Consider the following 27,374-nt stretch of genomic DNA (forward strand, 5'->3'; position numbering starts at 1 on the left):
TTTATACATTTAATTTTCAAACGAAGTTCTTTACGAAAATTCACATTTTGCGCACATTAGTGCATGAATAATAAGAAAATATTTCAGAGATGAGGAACACTTCACGAACTCATGAACGTAAAAATAGTACTGTGAATGATAAGTGATAACCCACACGGAAGACAAAGAAAGCATAAGTTTCATTCTATACCTGTATTACATTTGAATTGAACAGAAATTTTGAGGTTTCTCGTCAAACCTATGTATGTTAGCATAACTTAATTAATGATCACAGATCAAATAGTCAATTTCACACCAATTTGGAAATTGTTGTGATTTACTCTTTCAATCATTCCTCCAAAACATAGCAAAAATGGGGGCGCCTGTTTTAGAAGATAAATTAGTTAGGTTCCTGTTTATACGATCCAAAATCCAACTAGTCGTGAAGGCACATAACCCAACCCGCTAGGTAAGCCAATTAACAATAAACCACCATATAACGATAATGATAAGAGTCAAAAATGAAATAACTGAATTTTATACAATTCCCAAAGGACCGGTAGTACAAATCATGAGCTCTAAGACTTAGAGTTTACAAAACTGGTATGAAATAAATACATCATATGTTTGAAATGTACATAAACAGATTTTTATAAATCTAAAGCTACCATGAACAAGAGACGGCTACAACCAGAACGGAGGTACATCTTCAACGCCATCTCCCGCCATACATAGCAATATCAACTCCAAAATCTGCACGCAAGGTATAGAAGTGTAGTATGAGTACAACCGACCACATGTACTCAATAAGTAACAAACCTAACATTAGGTTAAAAGCAGTGACGAGCTTGGACAGCGGTCAGAGTCCAACACCAACAGCCAAGAACAACTCGTAACAATATAATGAAAACGAAACAAGTAATACTCAAAGATATGAAACTCAGCTCGTTCATAGTTACGGAAAATAGGCATGCTTTTCAGGTATAACAGTAAAACTTAAATCTTTCACTGAAGTCACCAAAATGTGAGTATGTCAGAGAAACTGTGATTTTTTTTCCAAAAAAAAAAAACTTTCAACAACATATAAGATATTTTATTATTAGATGGCATGAGGAAGGTGCATCACTATGCCGACATGTCAGTGTGTATGTGAAGTCATGAATGTCACAATACCGTACAACATGAGAAAAAACATTTCTATGCATACATGCAAAGTATGCATGTCAAGTGTAATGCACCACAGTGATAAACTCATGTGCTCATGCTCTCGGAGCAGTCAACCTCACTCAGTCTTCCCAATCACTCGGCACTCGCACTCAGTAGGTACATGCGCTCACTGCTAGTATGTCAGACTCCGGAGGGACGGATCCTGTCCAAGCGCTAATATAAGCCAATCATGACATGGATCAATAAGGTCTGCTGCGGCGTGCAGCTCGATACCATAAATATCACTCACAATAAGGCCCTCGACATTACTCAGTCATAATCCTCTCTAGTCTCTCGGCCTAGCAAATCTCATGCCAATCAGCCCAACAATGATAACATGATGTGAAAACAACTGATAACATATACTGAAATATGATATGCAAATGAATAAATATGACTGAGTATGTAATTGCAATTTAAACAAATAACTCAACAGCAGAAATGACCTCAGTGGGTCCCAACAAAATAAGCATATAGCGTAAACATAGTTTCTAACATGGATCACAGCTCAATTACCCTAGCATGTAGAAATTTCATGGATAGAAACAAGGTTAGGTAACTACATAGTACCACAAAATTAACCGAGTCATAATTCACACGGTGCACGCCCACACGCCTGTCACCTAGCATGTCCGTCACCTCAACACCAAACACGTAACACGTATATTCAGGGTTCATACCCTCAGCGCCAAGTTTAGAAGTGTTACTTATCTTGAACAAGTCGAATCTAATACCGAGCAAGCCAAACGATACTCTAGAAACACCATCACGCGCGTACCGACCTCCGAACGGCTCGAAACTAGCCAAAAGCAACTCAAGAACATCAAATAATGCCAAAGAAAACAAACTCAAATGATAAAGGTTGAATCTTTAATCAAAAGCCCAAAGTCAAGCAAAAAGTCAAACTCGGGTCCGCACCTCGAAACCCGACACAACTCACAAAAACCGATAATTCATTCAATTCTGAGTCCAACCATACTAATTTCACTCAAATCCGACTCTAAATTGATGTTCAAAACTCAGAAATTCACTTTATGAACTTTTAGATAAAAACCTCCCAATTTCTCTTTTGAATTCATCAACCAAATGCCAAAAATGAGGATAAATTCATGAAAAATAATCAAAACCGAGTAGAGAACACTTATCCCAATCCATATGGTGAAAATCGCCTAAAAACCGTCTCAATCCGAGATCCATAGCTCCAAATATGTTAAGATGGCTGAAACCCCCGAAAATATGGTACTTATAATCTCTGAACAAAAATACCCTTCGAGATCGCGGGACATCCTTTGCGATCGCGAAGAACAAACTTGACAGCCTCCAAAAATAACCTACGCGTTTGCAAAAATTCCCATGCGAATGCGATGACCACATGCACCTGCACTACGTGATCGCGACAAGACAAATGCGAACGCGAAGAAGAAATCTCCAACTCCCAGCTTCTCAACAAAACTCTATGCGAACGCAAGCTGACAAACACAAATGCGATGCTCAGGCCTCCAAAGGTTTGCATACGCGGTAGAACAGTCACGAACGTGAAGAAGGAAAAAGAACAGCTCCCATAATACACAACGCGATCGCGATCCAATCTTCGCGGTCGCGAATAAGGCCTGAAACACCAGAAATTAGCAGTGCCAAAGAACATGGAAATGATCCGAAACTCACCCGAGCCCCTCGGGGTCCGTCCGAATATACAAACCAGTCTCATAACATAATACGGACCTACTCAAGACCTCAAATCACCTGTAACAACATCAAAGCCACGAATCGTGCCTCAAATCGAATTAATGAACTTTGAATCTTTTAGCTTCCAAAACTCTTGCCGAACCACATATCAAATCAACCCGAAATGAACTCAAATTTTGCACACAAGTCCCAAATGACATAACGAAGCTATTCCAATTCCCGAAACCACAATTCGAACCCGATATCATCAAAGTCAACTCTCGGTCAAACTTATGAGCATTTCAAACCTTCAAATTGCCAATTTTCGCCAATTAGTGTAGAAACTTTCTAGAAATATCCAAATGCAAATCCGGGCATACGCTCAAGTCCAAAATCACCATCCGCACCTAACGGAACTATCAAAACTCTTATCCGAGGTCAAATACTCAAAAGTCAAACTTGATCAACTCTTCCAACTTAAAGCTTCCTTGTTGAGAATCATTCTTCCAAATAAATTCTGAAACACCTGGAAAATCAAAACCGACAATACACACAAGTCACAATACAACATACAACTACTCATTCACTCAAACTACCGAGCGAAGTGCTAATGCTCAAAATGACCGATTGGGTCGTTACATAATACTACTTTCTTAATATGACAAAAAGAGATTTTAGAACTTTTACCATGCAATCGTGGTCAGATTACAAAATATTTCATTTCTTGGATTTACAGAAAAACTTTCATTTCTCTCTCTCTCTCTCTCTCTCTCTATATATATATATATATATATATATATATATATATATATATATATATATATATTTTTTTATAACGTTTGTTAGGATCGAAATAATTAGATGTCATACAAAAGCTAACAACACATACCCTCAACGACGATAAATTAGAGAATAAAAGATAAATATATCAAAAGAAACATAAATATTAACGTGATTCGATTCAGTTGACCTACATCCACAGGTACATATGAACAATTCACTATAAAAAAAAGAGTATAAAATATCAAGAGAACAACCTCACAAAGAGGCACACACAACAATGACAGAATAATATTTGTCTAAAAAATTCTCCCTTTAAACAAGATTCTCAAACTCATTATGGCTACATTGTAGATGCTTTTAAATGAGAAGGAACGATCCTCAATTTATAAAAATTTAAAATATTTTTCTCCTAGAGAAAGCACTAGTCAAATATGAGAGATTTATAATTTTCTTTTACGAAAAAATTGAAATTATGATAAATATGACCAAATGTGATATAACAAATGAGAATAAATTTCTAATAATATTTTCATGCTACTATCTTACGAGGTTATGCAAATCTCGTACACCTCCATGAGGTGAATACGAATATAAGTTTCTTATATCATTGTGAAACATGTTTGTGAAAATTACAAACATCCTCTAAACATGTGTTGGGTCTTGACCCTCGCAAATTTTCCACGGATTTACACTTGTTATTTTTCACTGCAACTGATATTTATCTTTTGTCCTCATTTTAAAAAGTTACTTAGAAAAAAAGACATCTTTTGTTGTACAGGCAGAGCCAATAACATTTTGCCCTTCCACTCTTCTACTTTTTTCCATCTCTTCTTTTTCACCATAAACATTACAAGTCTTTAATTTTATAAGCTTGACCTAGGAAAGTGCGAAACTGGTATGAAAAGTTGTCTTTGACCTAAATATAGGTTCATGTTATGGTTAGCAATACAAAACAAGTTACTAACAACGGAAAGACTACTGAAAATAGGTATAACAGGTGAAGGAAGTTGATTGCAAGTTATGTGAATGCAATGTAATTAAAAATCAGGGGCGTACTTACCTTAGTGCAAGACACCGTTTGGTCGAAAAGATTACCTACTAAATATATATATATATATATACAGGTGAAGGAAGTTGATTGCAAGTTATGTGAATGCAATGTAATTAAAAATCAGGGGCGTACTTACCTTAGTGCAAGACACCGTTTGGTCGAAAAGATTTATATATATATATATATATATATATATATATATAATATGAATAGAAAAATAATATTTTATACTTCAATACCACACAAGAGAGAGTGATTTATGTGGTATCCAATTTTTGTGTGTACTGGTTTATAGAAGGACATGGTTCTTCTATGCGTTCCTTAATCTACTGTTGCAGAATAAATAATGCAGAAAGTAAAGAACACAAGTATATTTATGTGAAAAACACCTGGCTCAAAAGCTGAAAAAATTATGATCTACTTCTAGTAGGATTTTTTCCAACACTTCATTACAACTCTGAGCCAAACAACAATATTTATAAAACTCTTGTAAACCTAAGGATTACCTCTAGCTCTTATAGCAACCAGCCACATGCTGTTGCGACTAATTCAAGTTAACTCTAACTTGAGTAATACAACTAAAGTACCTAACACAATTAGCTTCTAGGAAAACCGAAAGGTACAACTCAAAAACCCTACTATAATTAAACTAGAATAAAAGGCATACACATGGAACTGGTTCTTCTATCTGGTTCATGTAGCTCCAGGTTCACACTCTCGAAACACACAAGAATTTCTTGCAAAATGCCTTGCTATTTTGCTTTCAATTCCCGCTTTAGTGTGTGTGCGTACCTGTAAAAGAGAACACAAATAAAATATATAGAGTTAGTAGGATTAGGATTAACTAGAAACCTGATGTTTTACTCTTCCTTAGTGGAAGAATTCTAGTTAACTTCAATCTCTAATTCTTTCCTTATCTAGGATAGAGTTCTCTTCAAGTAAGGAGCCCTGCTCCATATCAATTATGCAATCTTTTCGTTTAGGAAATATCAGAAATAACCACTTATACGTATCCCTTGAATGTGCATGCCTTTTGCTTAAATCTGACCGTGACCTGTGTATACTATCCATGGTCTTGGTTCATGCATGTGTTCCTTTGTCAATCATCAAAACCAAAACAACTCGGGTCAACAAATTCCCCCTTTTTGATGATGACAAACTCTGTGCTTTTCAGAAGCATGGAACCTGTTTCAACTCCGCTCAACATCAAACACAATGTCAGAACACTTTTCATTTAAAGTCACAAATCATCAAGAACCAGATTCATTAGGTTATAAACATCACAGTCCAAAGCAAAAGCACACCTTATCTTTCCCCTTTTGGCATCATCGAAAAGTTACATAATTAAGTTAAGTAACCAGATTTTAGCAGATCTTAAGGATATTAGCAGATCTCATGGCCATTGAGGCTACTTCAAATACAATCATGGATTCAATATTCTCTTATCAATATAAGGATATTAGCCATCTAAAAAATATCAACAAATAATTAGAGCAAAAATAGTGAATATTATTGATAAGATTCTTCCACAAAGCATAAAAAGAAATAAAATCATAGAACTATGAGCAAAAAGCAAAAATAAATCTCACTTGGGTCACTGATACAAACTGAGCTTGGAATGGTTTAGGAGTGGGAAGGACCAGATTCTTGGTTCTTGGTTGAAGCAGCTTCGACATATCTTGAAGAATGCCCTCATTATTCTCTTTCTCCTTTTCAAGCTCATACTTGAGAGAGTCTCTCTCAAATTCTACTTCAGCCAACCTAATTTTCAGCCATTCAACATCAGCATCCTTAGCCCCACTCTACTGCTTAAATGCTCTAACCTTGTTGTTCTTAGGAACCCTCTTGGATGAACCGGATTCTTTGGGTGCAATGTTGACTTCATAATCACAATCAGTCAAAGTTCCAGCCCCAAAGTAGTCTTTACTCGTGCTAACATCCTATTTCTTGAGGGGAACCTTGAAGTAGTCAAGTACAACAGACGGGATAAATCCATAGCGAATGGCATGAGTTTTAGTGCCATAAACAATCCTATGAAGGAGCTGGATTATGAACCCTGGCCAGTTCATCTTCTTGCCACTATCCAGGCATTCCATAAGGATCGGGTCCATGAAGATAGCATTATGCATTCTCTCCTGCCTGGGCAGAACCGCTTTGTTAACAAATTCATAGAGCACTTTGTGGACATGTTTCATTTCACTCTTATAAACAGCCCTGGGTTCTTGCTTCAAGTCCCTATCAGCAAATTTCCTGGTGATGTCCAGTGAGGTAAGAAGATTTTCTAGACTAGGACACTTCAACTTGGTGTAGTCATTATACCCCTCAACATGTACACCTAGAATCTCTCTTAACTCCTTGTCATCAAATCTCACCTTCACTCTTTTCACTTGATTGTTGACCCTTCTATTTGTAATCTTACAGTTTGCAAAAACTTCTACAATCTCAGCCCTGGCCAACCTTCCTTCCAACTAATCCAATTTCTCCAGCAACAAAACCATCTCTTATTCTTCTAAATCACTAAGAAGCCTCCCTGTCAGAATTGTTCTTTTCTATAACTTCACCACTTTGTCTTTTTCTTCATCAATATCCTCTTCCTCACTTTCTTTCTCCAACTTTCTTTGATTTCCTAGCAAACCTGGTTCTTTTGGACAAAGCAGAGTCCTCTATCTCAATAGACTTTTCTAAAGACTTCTTCTTAGAAGTTTTTCTCTTCTTAGCAGTAGGATTCACAACTTCCACTTCCCCTGCCTCATCCTCATTATGAAGGACCAGGTTCATCTCCTCTATTTCAGTTGCCTCACTCATTTCACCAACCTCTTCTTCCCTTTGGCATCAACTTTCATGGCACTCTCAGCTAAGGCCTTTTTCAAGTTGGCCTCACTCTGCTTTTTCTGGCTCCTTGTAGTTCTTCCTTTTGTGGGAGGAGTCTCTACAAGAATAAAAGATGCATCTTTCCTTTTCTTGCCACACATTGCCTTTCCAAGGATCTTAACTCCTGCACTTATCTTCTTTTTTGGATTGTAACTATCAGATACCTTCTGCGGTAGGTCATGGAGGGGTTATTTTCTAGATGAAACAGGTTCTTGGAACCTTTTTCTCAACCGAACCAGCCCTTTCACTGCAGTAGTATCCCCAGAACCACTACCTCCAATTTCAACACTTTCTATCCCTTCATCACTCTCCTCACTCCATAATATCATTGTTCTTATTTCTTCATTCAAACCAATCGGAGTGGGTGAAGAGGATCCAACCACTCTTTTTTTTTCCTTCCCCCTCACATCTATTTCAGCACCCCCACTCTTTTTTTCTTTTCCTTTTTTATTTTTACCAACAATTTTTCTAGACTCAACAATTTCTACACCAACTATAGAACCAACCAACACAAACCTATTCTCAATTTCAGAAGCAATCTTAGAAATTTTTAACCCAGAAGTTACCAGTTCAGTTTCAGATGAAACTGGTTCTTCCCACTCAGTTGCAGATTTGAAGGACTCGTCAGATTTCTTGGGTTATTTTGCTTGGCTAGCCTGTAATTTCTCATTTAATTTCTTGGCATGTTCTCTACCAGCCACTAGTTTTCATGCAAGCATTTTGACATATTTTTTTCTTGAGGGTTTGGGTGGTTGAAGGTGTGGGTGAAGGTTATTTGAGTGGTGGAGAGGGGTTCTTAGTATTCTAGGGGTTTTAAGATAAGTTGGCCATTTGATCAGTGTAGGTAGATGAAGAAATTCGAGAAAGTTTTAGGGTTTAGAGGCTTTGGTCTTTAGAAAATAAGAGATGAGAGTAGATGATAGAGTCATATCAAATTAAAGTAGGAAGTGTTAAGTGTATAACAACACTTTTTTGTCTCGACCCAAAATCCACTATAGGTCGTGATGGCGCCTAACGCCACTGTCAGGCAAGCCATCAGTGGTTTATCAATTTAATTACTCATTTTATTACTTTCGAAAACATAGATTTTAATAAGGAAGGAGTTTTACACTTCTAAATCCACGGAAACGTACAACATTTGTAGTTTATAAGAGAAATGGAAGTCGATAATAATATACGAAACCATAAGCATCAACTAGAATAACCCCAAAAATTGGTGCCACAAGTGCATGAGTATTTTCTAAGGAGTACAATAATAATAATAATACAACATCTGTCCAGAATATAAATAGACAGGATAAAATACATAGTACAATGGATACTCGGTGGACGGCGATGCGTAGCTTGGATGCAGCTCACATAAAGTCTCCTCAACAGGTGCGCCTACGTGCCAAGATGATCGCCAAATAAACCTGTCAGATCTTGTACATTTAGTGCAGAAGTGCACCATGAGTACATAAAATGTCAAGTGTCAATATCAAATAAATAAGGAATACCATATAAAATACTGGGCATCAGTGGAAAGATTAACTTGTGAATATTCGGACTACTAGCGATATAACGCACGATTCTGCCAAGGTCATTCGTCCCGATCCAGAATAATGCGTACATTACCGAGGGTCAAGCAGCACAAATCATAGATGCATCTATTATACTACCGAGGCATTCGGCCCGCTCTACAAGAAAGAAAGGAAGTTACCGAATTGCGAGACACGTGCTTACAATACAGTGCATGAGCACAAAAAGGAATATAATCTTTATCATTTCTCAAATTATTAGCCAACAACTCAAGGTGATAAGGCTCGGCCTAGTATACATATATTTATTTTTAAATCAATTTCAATTGTAAATTCAACTAATTAGGCCAGCAAAATGAGTCCAAACAATTCAAATATTACATGATAAAGTCCTAAGTTTACCTGGACATAAATATGCTTTAGCTACGTACAGACTCGCATCACCTCGTGCGTACGTAGCACCCACAACTAGTTGCACATAACAATAATTATCACCTAAGGGGTAGTTTCCCCCTCACAAGATTAGACAAGAGACTTACCTCGCTCCGAAGTTCCATGACCGGCTCCAACACCTCTCAAACACCTCAACTCGATGCCCGTCTCTCCAAAACTAGTCAAACAAATGTGCAAATCCATAAACATATACTCTATTACCAATAATTAATCAATTTATAACAATCCTCAACTCCGCTCTAAAAGTCAATAAAGTCGACCCTCGGGCCCACGTGCCCGAATTTTAAAATTTCTCGAAGATAAACTTTACCCATAACATTACAAACCTAAATATATGATTTATTTCCAATTCCATGACCAATTTCGTGGTAAAAATCTAAAAATACCAAATTTCTAGATTTTCTACCAAAATCCCAAATTTCTACTCATTTCCATGTTCAAATCCACATATAAACCATGTATTTAACTCACAATATATGAAAATTTATCTACCTTGACATAGATGATGAAAATCTCCCCTCTTAGAGCTCCAAAAACCGCCCAACCAAATGAAAAATGTGAGAGAAATGGGCTAAGTCTCGGATTTAAAATACCTCAATGCCCAGCGACCTTCGCACCTGAGGTCCTTTTTTCGCTTCTGCGGCTCCGCACCTGTGGAAATTCCCATTGTAGGTGCGGTTCCTACTAAGCCCAGCCAAGTTCGCTCCTGCTGTCTCGTTTTTGCGGATCTCTGACCGCTCATGCGGTCCAGCACCAAAGGCCCAGCCCCCACTTATGCGGCGCCTCCTCCGCTTCTGCGGATGCACATCTGCGCTCCCAAACTCTGCACATGCGGCCCTTCACCCAGCTGGCCTCTTTCGCTTCTGCGGAGCATTCGTCGCATCTGCGGGCTTGCAGATGTGAAAATAACCTCGCATCTGCGGCCATCTCAACCAAGTCCAAATGTCGCTTCTGCGACCATGACTCTGCTTCAGCAGGCTCACACTTGTAGCCCTTTCCACACAGGTGCGATTGCACCAGATCCCAGTTGTCTCAGCACTTCTCCCAAGCCCAAACTCGATCCGCTTTCGATCCGATCCACACTTGGGCCCTCCAGGACCCCGTCCAAACATACCAACACATCCCAAAACATGACGCGGCCTTAGTCGAGGCCTCAAATCACGCCAAGCAACATCAAAACTACGAATCGACGATCGAAATCCTTTTTTAAACTTTCAAACTTCGACGAACGCATCCAATTCATATCAAAACATTCCAGATTGATGCCAAACTTTGCGCACAAGTCATAAATCACAAATGAACCTATTCCAAGGCTCTAAATCCCAAACGGACATCGACAACACAAAAGTACACCTCAAACCAAACTTAGGAAATTCTAAAGCCTTCCAAATGCCAACTTTCCGCAATAAACGCCGAAATGCTCCCGGGTGATCCAATACTCAACCCGAACATACGCCCAAGTCCAAAATCATCATACGAACCTATTAGAACCTTTAAATCCCAATTCTGAAGTCGTTTACTCAAAAGTTAAACCTTAGTCAATTCTTCCAACTTAAAGCTTCCGAAATTAGAATTTTCTTTCCAAATCAACTCCGACCACACGTACAAGTCATAATACCTGATGTGAAGCTACTCAAGGCCTCAAACCGCTGAACGACGTGCTAGAGCTCAAAATGACCGGTCGGGTCGTTACATTCTCCCCCACTTAAACATATGTTCGTCCTCGAACATGCTAAGAATTGCTCCGGAGTTGCCCCAAAATCAATGTTCAACACCTTGTGCACCTACTTATTCCACCACAACCTAGTTGAGCCCATTAGTTCGAGCCAGACTGAAGATCCCCCCCCCCCTTTTAGTCAATAAGCCTTAGAACCAAATTCCAACCTCCATATTTCTCTACAAGACCCGATTCTAACATACAAACAACGTATTAATCACTACACACTGTACCAAAATATGATCGTACACTTTGCTGAATTCACACCATGCGCCGCATAATTCACATGCCCATAATACATCATCTGACCACAACAGCTGAAATTTCACGAATCTGATGCCCGCAATACGCCTCATAACACATGTGAGCCCTGTTCCAATTCTCGCAATACTGCCACAATAAAAGAGATGTGTAGAAACTCATAACCACCTGCCGAATTGATAAATCATGGAGTCTCTCCTCCTGACAAGAACCATTACCTCATTCTGAACTAGATAACGATATTTTCTCTTTAATGTTCCTTATATAAATCTGATTTCACTAATTTTAGGTCCAATAATCTCATCTCACCCAGTATAAACTGCTTAGGCAATGAGTCACCTCAAACACTGTCCAAGATATTGTGCAGCACCATCAAAGCGGCAACAAGCTACCACTCGAATATAACTCATAAGGAAGAACAAAATCTAACAGGGAATTACCCAGCCCGCGTAACGAATAAAACGGCCGAATAGATGCTATGAACCTAACTCAAGGATGAAAAACAAGGCACACAAAATAAGTGTAAGGAACTATGCTCAACATCTCACTGTTGCGGCGTGCAACCCGATCCAATATGACACTATTGCGGTGTGCAACCCGACCCACACAACATGCTCATTGAGGCGTGCCACCCGATCCAAATAATATACCCGTGGCGGCATACCACCCGATACGCACATAACAATCAAGAAGAAAACACACACATCAAGCCGTACTGCTTATACTTACGAAATGCCCGAATATCGACCACAAGCACGCCAAGTGCATAATACAAATCCTGGGGAGACGGACATAGCCATACGCTACGAAACCCAAGCACAACTAAGGTGCAATAAATGACTTGCATCTCGAGCCATCCTGCTCATATAACACCACAAGCTACACGGGACCTCAACACATGTGTGAATAATCAAGCCGTCTCAAAACCCACATGGCACAATAGAGATTTACATAGAATAGCTGATGACGAGAATAACATCCAATGCCCGATGACTCCTCCGTAACAAATGCTATGACGAATGAACATATCCGACCTGACGTAGAGCACACATTCACATTAGACCCACCAACGGACCTCAAGCCAATTCTGATCATACCATACTGAGCCAATAACCTTATAAGGATCCATAATGGTCCCATTCATGATGCATACGAGCAGCCGTCCACTCTGGACCAAACTCCCACAGTTCACAACCAAAGGAATAGAACGCCTTCCAGGCATAAACTCTCACATTAATGATAGTACCAAAAATCTCCGTACTTGGTTTCAATCCTTAACAATTAGGTGACTATCATGCCACTCTTATACAAATTTCCCCGTGGGATAGGCTCCCGCGACCCTCCGCACCACGGAGCAAAGTCTGCACCTCCATACCACTAACCAAACTAATCTGTAAAGCAATTCAAGAAATCGCAAATCGATACACAATGCTCCTTCCACAGAACACCATTCCCAGACGACACTAGGATAATGTCAGCTTACTCTGAACATCTAAATTCTTCCCGTTTCATCCGAGCTCGTGACATTCTTGTCAACACCGAACCACAACCTTGATCCTCAAATTTCAAATTCCGATGCCGCTCACTGCATCTATCATGCCGCTATGCGAGAATACAAGAATTCATCATAACCCCTGAACTACTAGTAGAATAAACACTTCACAGGCTAGAAACCTTTCACTTAGCTCATTTAAGAAGAACCAATGCAACACACAACTGAATTCCCCAACCGCGGATAATACAAACCTCAAGTCATGGTCTAAACCGTCATGACTCTTCCAGAATCCATTTACACACTAAGGCCATTTGAATCAAATACCTCCCAAATCAATCAAGTTGTGGTGGCTGTCAAGCCCGCATGTACAACCATAAATCACACGTATAATTTCACACGCTGAGGGACTAATCTTTGCCACAATCATGATGATTCAACCATTACTAACCAAACCAACTTCTTCCAATTCACTCTTGACTTGCCTTAGAAATAATAGTAGCTCCATTCAAGAATCATAATGAAACTCACAACACTCCTCCCGAGTGAACCACTTCACGAGACCACATCATTTCAATACCCATGAACCATCTCATACCTTCCTCATGTACGCAATAGCATCTCCAACTGGTATGCTTATTCTGAAAGACCTTCTGCGAATTCGAAACTATTTCTCCCATTTTTCCAAAGCTACCCCGCAGACCCGATGATAACATAGAAAATTTCCCAAGTATTCTTCACATTATGTTGCAACAATCCCGGTCTCCAGCCACATAACGAACCCATTAAAACTACTATTGAGAGTCACCCACTTTGACTTGGTCTCGAATACAAGCCAAACTCTAGTGCGCTGTCAGCACATCTCCCAAAGAAGTAACCAGATGAATTATTTTTTTCCTTGTACGTCACATCTACCAGAAGCATAAACTCCGATTCTTCCCAAAACCTGAACATGAACCGATAAGGCGAAATATAGCACACATTTGACAAGTTCTTTGCTCGAATTACACTGATGTTTCATTTTCTTAGTCATAGATAATCCACCAATGCACCGATAACCAGAAGCCACACAAGCAGACAACCATGCGATCCAATCGTAGATGGTGGGGCTCCCCCACTTAGCTTTAAGCTACAATTATATAAACCTAGAACCCACAAGGATTTCTCCTTCTCAATTACCATGATCTCGCACCGTCTACCCGCCAAATTTCTTGTAGTTTCCTGCTAAATTTTTCATGAACATTCCAAATTATCAGCCATAATTGTAAACTCGACTTTCCGCTTCGTAGTAAGTAGAACTCTTCATAGAAACTTCATCAAAATCACACAATCACTGACATGTCCACAAGAGATATCCCACCTGTGGAATTCCATACCGACATCTCCCAACGACGCTGCACTGGGTACAACTACCACGAAATCAGTAAACCCTCCTGAGCCCTTACTCATCCACCAGTTGTACAAGTCCGTTTATTCCCCATTGACATCAACTAAAAGTGCGGCAATACATTCCAAACTCGAAGTCACGTTGCATCCAAAAACGGTAATGAAGTTTTCACACCCTTCTTCATTTCAAGCAGACTCCTCTTTGCCATACTCAATCTTCCTCAGTGCAGTAGCTTCCATCTCAAATAAAATCCGTGGACCTAGTCACTTTCCACTATGCCTCCCAAATCGCTCTAATCTTCCTCAAGGTACGTGGCTATCCTACCACAGAATCCATACGCTACTCTGCCATTCCCACTTCGGTCAAACCATTTCCTTTAAGAACATTCTCGACCTACGCTTTTCATACTTGTCCTGCTAGTAATCCAACCACCGCGAGACACCTCCCGCATTATTCTTCCTCATACTTCGCTGCCCAAATATTGCCCCAAATCAATCCATACTTGTAGCATATGAACTAATAAATTGCTACCAACTCTAAACCTCCTAGAAGATCATCTTTCTTGAGCCATCAGCTTCCGAAGCACCAGTTCGATTCTGAAATCGCTACATACTGCCATATCTGACAATCGCTTCTTAGACACTATTCCACTACACTCTACCCCGAAGGCAAATCACAGAAGACCATAACACCAGCGAACCTTAATACATTCAAACAAGGATCAATGACACCACACCATACATGAAAATTCCACTCGCTCGAAAATATCAAGTTTCGTTACTCCATCAACCAAAGCCTGAACATCCATAGTCCGATTGCCCTTCCTCCGCTGGTATTAGATGTCGAACCTCTAAACCATGAACTGAGAAATCCCCCTTTTGAGTCATTCACTACCTCAATATATAAATAAGCACCCTACCATTACACCAACACCGTGTGATAACAATGCATGAACATCATAGCAATCCGGGCATAGCCTCAAAACCATCGAAAATATAGATACTGAGCTGAAACGACAAAACATCCTTCCTCAAGAAGACAATAATTGCCTGCCCGAATACGCAGAGAAAATATCCGGCATCACATTTGCAGTACCACCACAACTATTCGACACCCAATTGATCTTATCGTCGCATAAGATTGAGTAGGAGGGAAATAAAGGCATAAGCCTCAAAGGAATCAAACCGCACGATGAGGAATCAAGAAGGGATGTGCTCCTAACAGCCCTGTAGCCTCTCAAAGATAAGTACATACGTCTCCGTACCGATCCGCAAGATTCTACTAGACTTGCTCGTGACTCGTGATACCTAAGTGAACCCACTGCTCTGATACTAAGCTGTCACGACCCAAAATCCACTATAGGTCGTGATGGCGCCTAACACCGCCGTCATGCAAGCCAACGGCGGTTTATCAATTTAATTACTCATTTTATTACTTGTGAAAACATAGATTTTAATAAGGAAGGAGTTTTACACTTCTAAATCCACGGAAACGTACAACATTTGTAGTTTATAAGAGAAATGGAAGTCGATAATAATATACGAAACCATAAGCATCAACTAGAATAACCCCAAAAATTGGTGCCACAAGTGCATGAGTATTTTCTAAGGAGTACAATAATAATAATAATACAACATCTGTCCAGAATATAAATAGACAGGATAAAATACATAGTACAATGGATACTCGGTGGACGGCGATGCGTAGCTTGGATGCAGCTCACATAAAGTCTCCTCAACAGGTGCGCCTACGTGCCAAGATGATCGCCAAATAAACCTGTCAGATCTTGTACAACTAATGAAGTATACTTTCTTGCAGGAATATTGGGAAGCGAGCCAAAGAAGTAAAAATCAACTCAAAAAGGAGTAAAATTGGAGAACAACCAAAAAGGGCTACAGTGCGGACCACACAATTCTGTGTGCGACCGCAAACTCTGAAGAGGCTTTGATAGATTTTCTTCATAGAGTGCGGATCGCACAATTATTGTGCGGCCACAGAAGACTAGATTCAGAGAGCTGAAGTTTGGGAGCTTGAAGATGTGCGGACCATACTATTATTGTGCGGCCGCAGGATGCCAAAATGCGGCCGCACTTATAAATGTGCGGTCCGCAGAATGGAACCCTGATCCAGTCCAAGAGCAAGAGTGCGGCCGCACTCAGAAATGTGCGGTCCGCACAATGAAAGGAAGTGCGGCCGCATCTCACTTTTGTGCGACCACCGAAATCCATACCCACCAGTCACTCTCAAAGTGCGGACCGCACACAGAATTGTGCGGCCGCACAACCTTCGCATGGGAAATTTTGTCATATATTTTTAGCTGGGTATAAATAGATCTTTTTGTCATTTTTAGGTTAAGTTTGGTGCACCTGAACATTGAGAGCCGTTTTTATTTACTGTATTGGGCAACTTTGTACTAGTTTAGCATTTAAACATTAGATTTTCTTTCCTTAATCAATTATTATGCATTTTATCTTAGTTGTTTCTTTAATTTCTTCATTTTTCATGAGTAGCTAAACCCTTAGCTAGGGTTGTGACCCAACCCTAGTATGGTTACTTAATGGGTGATTGATTTAGGGCTTATTTGTGATTGGGTATATGAATTTTAGCCTAGTTCTTTCTTGATTTTGAGAATTGATGGTTGCAAACATTGATTCATGCCTAATTGACTTAGTATCTACTTGGGTAAGTGAGACTAAGTCTAGGAAAACTTGGCTAACAAGAAATTGAGGTGAACTCAAGAAATTGATAGCCCCAATTAAAGGGTCTAATCTAGAGATAGTAAGACCCGATTTGAGCATTTATCACTTGTTTCGTGAGATACCCATTTGGACTTGAGAAAGCCGAATTGGGAAAAATCACTCAAACAACCGAGAGGTATAGAGTGAGTAATTACGTGTGATTGCTATATTGTATCCCGATCAACTAAACATGCCCTAAAGCTATAAATCCGTTAGGTAACCGACTAGGCGGAAGACGCAACCCTAGATCTTTTATAACTTGAAAAACAACCAAAACCAAAAACATTGTCTCTTAGCTTTGCAATTGCAAGCATTAGCGTAAAAGTAGAAGTAGAAACAACCATTGAAAATGTGGAAGTGTAATCTTAGGCACGTCATACATTCACACTAGATATATACCTAATCCCACATCAAGCTCCTTGTGGAATCGACCCCGACTCGCCTTGAGTTTTTATTATTGTATCGACCGCCTCACAACCTAAATTAGTGGTGTGGGTTTGGGCGACATCAGCAGCTCACATAAAGTCCCCTCAACATGTGCGCCTACGCGCCAAGATGATCGCTAGATGAACCTGTTAGATCCTGCACATTTAGTGCAGAAGTGCAGCATGAGTTCGTAAATCAACGCATACCCAGTAAGTATCTAGCCTAACCCCGGAGAAGAAGTGATAAGGGGTCGACATCGATACTTACTATAGGTCCAATAAAATAATATAATAATTCATAACGGATATGAAGTGCACAACGATAGTGGGGTAAATCTATAAATTACATAATCTTCTAAATATTTCTTTTAAAATATGAATTTCTCGATCTTGTGTTCTACCTTAACAGCTCAGAAAATGCCAAGTGCCAATATCAAATAAATAAGGAATACCATATAAAATGTCGGGCATCAGTGGAAGGATTATCTCGTGAATATTAGGACTACTAGCGATATAACGCACGATTCTGCCGAGGTCGTTCGGCCCGATCCAGAATAATGTGTACACTGCCGAGGGTGGAGCGGCACGAATCATAGATGCATATATTATACTGCCTAGGCGTTCGGTCCGCTACACAAGAAAGGAAAAAAGTTACCGAATTACGAGACACGCGCTTACAATACAGTACATGAGCATAAAGGGGAATATAATCTTTATCGTTTCTAAAATTACTAGCCAACAACTCAAGGTGATAAGGCTCGGCCTAGTATACACATATTTATTTTTAAATCAATTTCAATTGTAAATTCAATAAATTAGGCCAACAAAATTAGTCCAAACAATTCAAATATCACATGATAAAGTCCTAAGTCTACCCGGACATAAATATGCTTTAGCTACGTATGGACTCTCGTCACCTCGTGCGTACGTAGCACCCACAACTAGTTGCACATAACAATAATTATCACCTAAGGGGTAGTTTCCCCCTCACAAGGTTAGATAGGAGACTTACCTCGCTCCGAAGATCCATGACCGTTTCCAACACCTTAAACCGATACCCGTCTCTCCAAAACTAGTCAAACAAATGTGCATATCCAAAAAAATATATACTGAGAGAAATGGGCTAAGTCTCGAATTTAAAATACCTCAATGCCCAGCGACCTTAGCACATGAGGTCCTTTAGCCGCTTCTACGGCCCCGCACCTGCGAAATTTCCCATCGTAGGTGCGGTTCCCACTAAGCCCTGCCAAGTCCGCTCCTGCTGTCTTGCTTCTTCGGAGCCCTGACCGCTCCTACGGCCCAGCACCAAAGGCCCAGCCCCCACTTCCGCGGTGCCTCCTCCACTTCTGCGGATGCGCATCTGCGCTCCCAAACTCCGCACCTGCGGCCCTTCCCCCAGCTGGCCTCTTCCGCTTCTGCAGAGCATTCGTCGCATCTGCGGGCTCGCAGATGCGGAAATAACCTCATATCTGCGGCCATCCCAACCCAGTCCAAATGCCGCTTATATGACTATGATGCCGCTTCTGCGAGCTCGCACCTACGGCCCTTTCCACACAGGTGCGATTGCACCAGATCCCAACTGCCTCAACACTTCACCCAAGCCCAAACTTGATCCGTTTTTTATTCGATCCGCACCCGGGCCCCCCAAGACCCCATCCAAACATACCAACACATCCCAAAACATGACACACACTTAGTCGAGGCCTCAAATCATGCCAAGCAACATCGAAACTATGAATCGATAATCAAAATCCTTCTTTAAACTTTCAAACTTTGACAGACGCGTCCGATTCATATCAAAATATTCCGGAATGACACCAAACTTTGCGCACAAGTCATAAATCACAATACAAACTTATTCCAAGGCTCAGAATCCCAAACATACATCGACTACCCAAACGTCCACCTTAAACTAAACTTAGGAAATTCTAAAGCCTTTTAAATGCCAACTTTCCGCAATAAGCGCTGAAATGCTCCCGGGTGATCTGATACTCAACTAGAACATTCGAAATCATCATACGAATCTATTGGAACCTTCAAATCCCGATTTCTAAGTTATTTAATCAAAAGTCAAACCTTGGTCAATTCTTCTAACTTAAAGCTTCCGAAATTAGAATTTTCTTTCCATATCAACTCTGAACTTCCCGAAATTCAACTCCGACCACACATACAAGTCATAATACCTGAAGTGAAGCTACTCAAGGCCCCAAACCACTGAACGATGTACTAGAACTCAAAACGACCGATCGGGTCATTACATTTTTGAAGTCTAGAAGTCTAATCACATTGGGAGTTTCAGTTTGGAAGGACGTTGCATTCTTCCTCAAATATTTTGGCAATTATGGCGCATGGGACTCTTGGTGAAACTGGTTCGTTTGTAACTGATTGGTTAAAAATAGTTTGGGATAAAGTGGGACTCTTTTTCAGATCATGATCCATATGCAGTTATTTCAAAATATGCAGAGTGTAGAATACAAACCTTTCAAGCTTGATGAACCAGCTTTTTAATTGAAAGCTCTCTTGTGTAAGACTGCTTCTCTTGTGTGATCAAACACTTCTCAAAATTATCCCTGAGAATATGATGCCTAACATTTATGTGCTTAGTTCTTTAGTGATGAACCAGGCTCTTGGTCATACTGATTGCACTAGTATTGTCACAAAAGATAGGAATACATCAATTCCAAAGTCCATTAATTGCTGTTTAATCCACAATAATTGAGCACAACATGAGGCAGCAACCGCACACTCAACTTCAGTAGTAGACAAAGCCATATAGTTTTGATTTTTGGTTGCCCAAGACACAAGATATGAGCTAAGAAAGTGTGCCACACCTGAAGTGCTCTTTCTATCAACAAGAAAACCTGCATAATCAGTATCGACATATCCCACTAAATCAAAATTATTTTCTTTTGGATACCATAGGCAAAGATCAGTGGTGCCTTTTAGGTATCTCAAGATTCTTTTGACTGCCTTCCAGCGAGATTGCTTTGGATTTGCCTGAAACCTAGCACCAAGGCCTACACTGAAAACAATATCACGTCTACTAGTAGTAAGATATAACAAAGAGCCAACCATTACCATATACATTTTCTGATCAACAGATGAACCAGGTTCATCTAACCACCGGGTTCATCCAAATCCAATTTCGTGGTTGTTGCTATAGGAGTGTCGATTTCTTTAGAATCTTCCATCTTAAACCTTTTAAGCAACTCTTTCACATATTTTTGTTGATGGATCATAGTTCCATTTGAATTTTGTTTAATTTACAAGCCTAAAAAGAAATCAAGCTCACCCATCATACTCATTTCAAATTCACTCCCCATTAGCTTATAAAACTCTTTACGTAACCTGTTAGTTATTCCTCCAAAGATTATATCATCAACATAAATCTGAACTACCAAGAGATCTTTACTTTTTTCGTTCAAGAATAAAGTATTATCAATTTTACCTCTCTTTAGCCATGCTCAAGAAATAATTTGTACACTCTTTCATACCATGCTCTTGGATCCTGCTTGAGCCCATAAAGTGCTTTGTTAAGCTTGTACACATGTTCAGGACATTCCTTGCTCTCAAAGCTAGGAGTTTGCTTGACAAACACTTCTTCTTTTAAATAGCCATTCAGGAAGGCACTCGTTACATCCATCTGATGGAGAGTGAATTCCATGAAAGCAGCAAAAGCTATAAGGAGTCTAATTGCTTCTAATCTTGCAACTGGAGCAAAAATCTCATCATAGTCTATGCCCTCCTCTTGACTATATCCTTGAACAACCAATCTTGTCTTGTTCCTTCTTCATCACGTTTGTTTCTGAAGACTTATTTAGTGTCAATTACTTTTATGTCCTTAGGTCTTGGTACCAGATGTCAAACTTGACTTCTCTCAAATTGGTTGAGTTCCTCTTGCATTTCATTCACCCAGTCTGTATCCTGCAAAGCCTTAAAAATATTGTTAGGTTCAATAAGAGACAAGAAAGCATCAAAAGCACAGAGATTCTTTAAAGAAGATCTGGTTTTGATTTCAGAGCTTGGATCAATGATTATGTTCCTAATAGGGTGAGAACTTTGATACTTGTAAGGTTTTATAACCAACTGGTTTTCTCTAGATGTTTCTTTCGAGTTTTGTTGTTGAGGAACATATTTATGGACAAGTTCCCTCGAGGTTTGAAAATCAGTTCCTCTTTGGTCAGTTCCCCTATTAGATTTCTCTGGGTGGAAGGATATGTTCCATCACATGTTCCTTCCTGTGATCCAGCTTCAGGATGGACTGTGGTTTCATCATTTGAGTTTCTTATCACCCCAATCTCTTCGTCATCTTGAACCTGTCTCTTAGAAAGAATGTTAGTTTATCCAAAATAACATGTAAAATTTCTTCTATACACATAGTTCTTTTGTTATATATCTTATAAGCTTTACTATGTGAAGAATACTCCCTCATCACTTCTGAGATCAAACTTTCCTAGGGAGTCCTTTCCATTATTATGCACAAAGCACTTATATCCAAATCTCCTAAGATAGGATATATTAGGCTTTCTCTCTTTAAGTAACTCATGTGGAGTTTTCTCAACAAGAGGTCTAGTCATGCACCTATGTATGATGTAGCATGCAGTGTTCACAGCTTCTGCCCAGAAGTTATGAGGTAGTTTACTAGCAAGTAACATAGTCCTAAGCATTTCATCCAAAGTCCTATTCTTTCTTTCAACTACTCTATTTTGCTGTGGAGTTCTAGGAGCAGAAATTTTTTGATCTATGCCATGCTCATCACAAAATTTAAAAAATTTATCATTCTCAAACTCAGTACCATGATCAGACCTAATTGATACAAGTTGATTACGTAGTTGCTTCTGAGTTTTTCTAACAAATGAAGTGAACATGTCAAATGCTTCATTTTAGATGTTAAAAATAGTGTCCAAGTAAACCTAGAGTAATTATCAACAAGCACCATAACATATCTCTTACCACCCCTGCTCATTGTCCTCATTGGTCAATACAGATCCATATGAACTTAATGTTAGGTAACCCTATCACTAAGTCCTTGGAGACTAGTTTGTTGAATTGACTCGGACTTGCATGTCCAAGTCACGTATGCCAAAGAAGGGGATAACTGTCCAACACACTTAAGCAAGTAGTGAACCTTGTGTACATCTCCTGAATGGTTTTTCCATCTCTCATGGCAAAGTATTCATATTGGGAGAACATCAAGGTTCCTCTTGATCTTTTTACCTGAGTAGTTCCTTTACAAGCTACTTGCAGTATGTCTCATATTTTCTTGACAGCGGAACAACCTTGGATTCTACTGTACTCAGCAGGGCCAAGTCCATCAGATAAGCCATTTTTTAGCTTTAGCATTTTTCTCCCACTTCTTCAAGTCCTCAGCATTGTAGTCAACTCTTGTCTTTGGAACATCCTCACCTTCAGCATTTTTCTTCAGTGTTGGCAATGGACCATCATTGATTATATCTCATAGCTCGTAATCTTCTGCCTGCATGTGATCTCTCATCTTTGTTTTCCACCATGAGTAGTACTGGCCATTGAAAAATGGTGGCCTAGCAGTGGATTGCCCTTCCCAATTTTTAAGTAGTGCACTCATCTTGATCTTCTTCCTAAGGTTTTTTCTCCTCTTCAAGGTTAACCCGCTTTGATACCAATTAATGTTTTATACTTCAATACCATACACGAGAGGGGGTAATTTGTGTGGTGTCAAATTTTTGTGTGCACTAGTTTATAGAAGGATATGGTTCTTCTATGCGTTCCTTAATCTATTGTTGCGGAATAAATAATGCGAAAAGTAAAGAACACAAGTATATTTACATGAAAAATACCCAGCTCAAAAGATGAAAAAATTACGATCTACTTCCCAGTAGGATTTTTTCCAACACTTTACTATAACTCTAAGCCAAACAACAATATTTACAAAACTCTTATAAACATAAGGATTACCTCTAACCCTTATAATAACCAGCCAGAGACTGTTGCGACTACTTCAATTTAGCTCTAACTTGAACAATACGACTCAAGTACCTAATACAATTTGCTTTTAGGAAAGCTGAAAGGAATGATTAACTAGAAACCTAATGCTTTACTCTTCCTTGGTGGAAGAGTTCTAGTTAACTTCAATCTCTAACTCGTTCCTTATCTAGGATAGAGTTCTTTTCAAGTAAGGAGTACTGCTCCATATCAATTATGCAATCTTTTCGTTTAGGGAATATCAGAAATAACCACTTTTACTTATCCCTTAACGTGCATGCCTTTTGCTTAAATCTGACCGTGACCTGTGTATATTATCCATGGACCTGGTTCATGCACGTGTTTCTTTGTCAATCATCAAAACCAAAACAACTCGGGTCAACAAAAAAAAAATAGTTAAATAAAATGAAATTGACACTGCTTGACTAGTAATGTGGCATAGCGCAATGGTTTGGCGCATTAAGTCCTTTATGTCAGTTTGTGAGATCTCTTCTCTTGATTTTTGGAACTTTAAATTTATCATTTAAGAAAGATACAAGTTAAAAAAGAAATCAAACTTTTGACCTCTTTTAGAAAAGGCATTAGTTAAACCTTTAAGCCTAAAATCATTATGGTGTTATATACGCACAAAAAGTGACTAAGATAAACGTATCATATGTTATTATAAATACACTTAAAATAATGAGAATTTGTTGACGAGAGTTGTAGTAATATATTTTGAATTATGTTTTACTAATATAATTCGATTATATTTTTTAAATATAATATTGTTTCAGTTATTTGTTCATCTGTTTAATTTTTTAAAATATCAACCCCGCTTACGAAAAATCATGCATATACCCCTGCTAAAAATATGCGTCACTTGCTTGTTGACTATAACTGGATTGGGCGAGAGATACAACCAGACGAGATTTTGCTAATCTTGAGAAAGATCAAGAGGAAGCATTGGAGGAATTTTTAAAAAAAGAGGTGATGACTACATCTAGTAGTGGATAAGATTCATATTATCCACTTGAAAAATTGATAATTAATGGATAACCAATGAGTTTAACTTTTACTATTGCAAAGATTCAAATTGGGGTTCCTCAAGTTTGGGAGACCAGAAATTCTCTCAAAAGTATTCATATTCAAGAAGTCCTGAATAATATGGATATCCATACTATTCGCCGATTAACCCTTTTTTATCTGTATTAAATATGAGTCGAATCGGATAATTTATCTGCTTTTACATTATCCATTTTTGACTCACCCATATCTGATCCGACCCACCCGTTTGTCACCCTTAACTGCAACAATGGGCCATAATATACCATACATGGATAACTAGAAATTGAAAGCTGTATAAAGGCATTACTGAAAATAGAGAGTGGGTGATACAACAAATTCAATCAGGAATTAGAGAGAGTAAAAATATTAAGAGGAAACAAGAGAGCTCGGTAGTGTAAATTCTATATTTCAAAGTTTTGTAACTAGGTTTGTGCTTAAGGTCATATGCCTTGATAAGTAGAGAAAGTCGAGGTGTATGATGCTTTGTAGGTAAAATATTTTTTTTTGGTCTGTAGTAATATTTCACATTATTACAAAAACAACTATTATTAACATGGAATTTTTATATAGATATACTTAATACTAAACATATTCATCACTTTATAGAGATTTTTTCTTAAATACTTATCCTATACATAATTACCAATTGTATATAAAATAATGTATTATACTCTATCTTCACGTTTTTTCTTCATTTTTCTTTCTCATGCCTCTCTCTCATTACTATATAGGGGTAAAATCGATTTATATTAAATGTTCGTATGATAGCTTGACACGTGGAACCGGAGGATGAAGCAAGTAGAAACTAGGCCCGAGGACAACAACTTTAGTTGGTACCGGGAAGATCCCGGAGGGAACATAGTCAACAGAAGCGAATGAATGTTTGTCACCAGATGACACTTAATGAAGAATATTTCTCAATATTAAATAACACAGCCGTTGCAAAGAATTTTGGCATTCATGGCTTGTCGTTACATATTCATCAATTACCCCCATTATTTTCATTTAAGAGAGGCTTAATCCTAGGACTTTGTTCCCTAGGTATAACTATAAATAGTGGCTTCAACAACCATTGTAGGACACGAAAATTCCGACAAACATATGCTACACACTATTCCAAGCTGAATAATACTTTATTTTTTGTCTAACGTTTTTCTTATTGCTGCCTTCGAAAGCCTTGCTCTCGGAACCAAGTTGTATGATATTTTATCTCGATTTCAACGCTAAGTCTAGCATTTCATTAGTTTATTTATTATTTTAGGATCAAATCGATTCGCTTGTCTATAAACCACGCTATAAATTCAATTGTATCATTTTACGGATAACAGTTTGGCGCCTACCGTGGGGCTTAGACAGCTGCGTAATTGAGTTGATCCTTGCATCTATTACTAACGTGTTTGATTCTTTTGTTTCTTAGCAAAGATTGTAAAAAATGGCCGCTAACGATGTCAACATCGCACATAACGTTGAGGCACAAGAAAATATACCTCAATACGAGGATTCGATCAACGACACCCACAATGAGGAGGATATAGAAACGCCGGTTCATGGCAGGAGATATCCCCGACATGTATGGGAGGCGACTCCTAATAGTGCTGAAGACGAGCACGTTGTAGAAACGGTGAAAATCTTGAGAGAACAGAAAAAGGCCATTATGGGGCATCTCTCACGGCAAGACCATGCAATGATAAAACTAAGGCAAGCGTTGTGAGGTGCTTCCAACAGTGTGAATGGAAGAGGCCCTGTTCCTCCCGGTGTTCCCACAAATCAAACAACGCAACGGGTTGATAATAACACCCCGAGGGGTCAGGTCGGCTTCGACGGGGTCGAGGGGATCAACAGCGGATCCGGTAACGACAACAGTAATGATCCCTTCAAAATCGAGCTCATATGGTTCATGAGAAAAATGAATGAGTGGATGGACCAGAACGCGAAAGAATTCCACGCTTGAATGGAACAAATTTCGAGCGCACCTCCAGTGCTGAAGGGCCTGAACTCAAAAAAGTACACACAATTTCCGTTCAAACCAAGCGCAACATTAGAGTTGATTCCGAAGCGGTTCAAAATGCCAGACGTACCAAAATATGATAGGACTTCTGTCACGACCCAAACTAACTGCTATCGTGATGGCACCTATCGTGGAACTAGGCAAGCCGACTCATTTCCAAAACAAACCGGTGTTTTCATTTCAAAGATAATTTCAATGTTATTTAACATAAAAACCTTCATAAAGGAGTTCAAATCAAAATAAAAGTGCGGAAGAAAAAGTCGGACATCGGGGTGTCACTAGTCATGAGCATCTACTATAATCTGTCTAACAATATCAAGGCTAACTCAGCCTCGAATATAACTAAATACAACTAGAGGAAGATAAGAGGGAGAAGAGCAGGGGCTGCGATCGCCAAATAGCTACCTTGCTATTTTCAAGAAAATCTGCAACCAGAACAATCAATAACCACTACCGTGTCCAGCTACACCTGAATCTGCACACAAGGTGCAGGGAGTAACGTGAGTACGCCAACTCAGTAAGTAACAACAATAGATAAAGACTGAGCAGTAGTGACGATCAATAAAGCATACAACATTCATATTAGGAAAACTCAGTAAAATACCACATGCTTTTAAAATCAAGATTTGAATCAAAACATCTCGTTTAATCCCAGTTCCAGTAAAAGTCATTTAAAGATATTTTTCAATAGTTTTCAAATAGAGAAAAAATACAAAGGTGAGCGAAATGGTGAACAGCCCCTCGGGCAAAACATCACTCATATACAGCCCATCAGGCAAACCTCACAGTCACTCGTGCCACTCGGGCATACCT

Source organism: Nicotiana tabacum, chromosome 2, assembly GCF_000715075.1.
Source record: "Nicotiana tabacum cultivar K326 chromosome 2, ASM71507v2, whole genome shotgun sequence".
NCBI classification, from domain to species: domain Eukaryota; kingdom Viridiplantae; phylum Streptophyta; class Magnoliopsida; order Solanales; family Solanaceae; genus Nicotiana; species Nicotiana tabacum.